The following is a 2,619-nucleotide window of genomic DNA, read 5'->3' as shown; positions in this document are numbered from 1 at the left end:
ACCATGAGTGTGTTTTATTCTGCAAAATAAGACTAAAAGATTAAACTAAACTAAAGATAGTTCCGCGGAATGCCTCCGTGGTGCGCCACGTTTATAAGGGTCCTTGGCTAGACCCAATGCGAGGTTATATGTTTTCTGAGTGGGATGCTTGGCGTCCCATGTTACACCGTCGGAGAGCAGCATCCAAGCTCGAATCAATAACCTTCATGTAATTGACCGGGTCGTCATCTTCTATTCTCTTCCCAACTCCGAATTTCACTTCATCATCCCCGTACTTCAAGGTGAGTCTCCCGTCATTCATATCCACCACTGCCTGGGCTGTGGCAAGGAAGGGTCTCCCTAGTATAAGGGGGACCTCGGTGTCTTCTTCCATATCGAGTATGACAAAGTCAGCTGGATAAACGAATCTGCTTACCTTTACCAAGACATTCTCGATGACACCTTGTGGGAATTTGACGGATCGATCAGCGAGTTGTATGCTCATTTTGGTAGGGCTCGTCGTTCCCAAGCCGAGTCTTTTGAACATTGATGAGGGCATAAGGTTAATGCTAGCCCCTAGGTCGGCTAAGGCATTGCGAACGGGCGAGTCCCCTATTGAGCACGGAATCGTGAAACTTCCGGGATCGATTTTCTTTTGGGGGAGTTTATTGAGTACGAGGGCAGAGCATTCTTCGCCTAAATTAACTAATTGCAAATTTTCAATTTTCTTCTTATTCGTAAGGAAGTCCCTCATAAATTTAGAGTATTTGGGCATTTGGGTTAGGACTTCGATAAAAGGAATATTGACATGCAATTGTTTTAACAGACTTTCGAATTTTGCGAATTGCTCATTTGTCTTTTGACGAATTAACCTACCGGGGTATGGAACTCGAGGAGCCTTGGTAGGCTCTGGTGATGGAGGAGAGTTCTTCTCCTGCAGAGGTGTTGGCACTGTTTCTTCCGTAGGTGGTGGTACTTCTGCAGGCCCTACGGTGCGGTTTCGTAGTGTGATGAGGTGAACTTGCGCCTTTGGGTTTGTTTCGGTATTGCTAGGTAATGCGCCTTGCGGTCTCTCGGAAAAGTTTTGAGCTATTTGATTTATTTGTTTTTCTATGTTTTGAATGCTAGCTTGTTGATTCCTAAAATTAGATTCTAATTGTAGAAATCTTTCCGAGTTTTTCTTATCAGTGTCAGAGACGAGGCGAGATATAGTATCTTCGAGCCTTTCTCGTCCACCTTGTTGTTGAGTGAAATTTTGTGACTCATTTCTTGATTGCTGAAAGTTTGTTCGTTGGGTTTGTTGGTTACTACTATTGCCGGGTTCCCTCCAACCAAGGTTTGGGTGGTTTCGCCATCCTTGGTTGTAAGTTCCCGTTGGGGGACCCGACGGCCTAGGTCTATTATCAATGTAGTTTACCATTTCTTGTTGATCGTCCGTTTCTTTCATGCAACTCCAATTTTCATGTGACCCACCACACCCTTCACAAGCCATAACCGAGACTGTTTTTGTCATTTCTAATTTTTTTTATTTTTGAAGAAAGGGCCTCGATTTGGGCTTGTAAAGAAGTGCTTTCATCGACCTTATGGGCGCCCGGGGCGATGGACTTATTTCCCCGGGGGATGTGACATTGAAAATTGGTTTGAGCAATTTCCTCAATTTGATTATATATTTCGTGTGGGCGTCGATTACCTAAAAGTCCCCCGGAGCTAGAATCAAGTGTCTGCCTAGTGTGTGGCAACAATCCATTGTAGAAAGTGGATACTTGCTGCCATATTGCGAGGCCATGATGGGGACACTTGCGTAATACCTCCTTGAACCTTTCCCAAGTTTCATATAAGGATTCCCCGTCCTCTTGTGAGTATGTATTAATTTCAGCCATTAATTTAGCAGTTTTAGCAGGAGGGAAATACTTATATAGAAATTTTTGGGCTAGTTCATCCCAGGTGTTTACCGATCCAGCTGGGAGGGCGTTGAGCCAAGCTTTCGCTCGGTCTTTTAGTGAGAACAGAAACATACGGAGGCGGATGGCGTCGTTTGATGCTCCATTGATCCGAAAGGTATCACATATTTCTAAGAAATTAGTTATATGTAGATGGGGATCCTCGTCCGCAAGCCCGTGGAAGGTTGCGGAGTTTTGGAGCATTTGTATCAGATGCGGTCGAAGTTCGAAGTTATTGGCTTCGACATTCGGAGCATTGATAGCGGCGCCTAGATTACCTACGGTGGGCCGTAGATAATCCATAAGGGTACGTTGGTCCCCCATTGGAGGTGGATCACCCGAAACCTTCTCTTGGTTTTTGGCTTTTAACCTTTTTCTGAGAAAGCGTTCGGGTTCTTCTAGCGGTTCTTTTATGTCTTTATTGGAACTGGAGCTCATACACTACGTGAGGTTGGCGTCGGGTTCCAAGTCCTGCAATAAAAACAGAAAAGAATGTTGGTCAGAAGCTTCACCACGGCCCCGTGTTGAGCGAACACGGCCCCGTGGTCGGAATTACAGTGATTGTTTTTCAGATCCCAGTTACTGGAAGTTGGACACGGCCCCGTGTTGCACCAGCACGGCCCCGTGGTCAGCCTTCTGTAACTTGAAAAACAAAAACTGCCAGTAACGATGCTGAGCACGGCCCGTGTCCGACCAGGCA

The 2,619-nt window shown here is 45.7% G+C and overlaps 1 non-coding gene across 1 annotated transcript; it reads left to right on the top strand.

The window, feature by feature from the left end:
• The first annotated feature begins 1,758 nt into the window (after positions 1-1,758).
• LOC118489454 lies at positions 1,759-1,865 on the top strand. Its single transcript, XR_004887475.1, has one exon. It is a non-coding gene; the product is annotated as a small nucleolar RNA R71 (small nucleolar RNA).
• Positions 1,866-2,619: the final 754 nt, after the last annotated feature.

The sequence above is a fragment of the Helianthus annuus genome, chromosome 17 (genome assembly GCF_002127325.2).
Source record: "Helianthus annuus cultivar XRQ/B chromosome 17, HanXRQr2.0-SUNRISE, whole genome shotgun sequence".
Classification (NCBI taxonomy): domain Eukaryota; kingdom Viridiplantae; phylum Streptophyta; class Magnoliopsida; order Asterales; family Asteraceae; genus Helianthus; species Helianthus annuus.
Note: the sequence above shows the minus strand (reverse complement) of the source record. Positions and strands in the feature narration are given on the sequence as shown.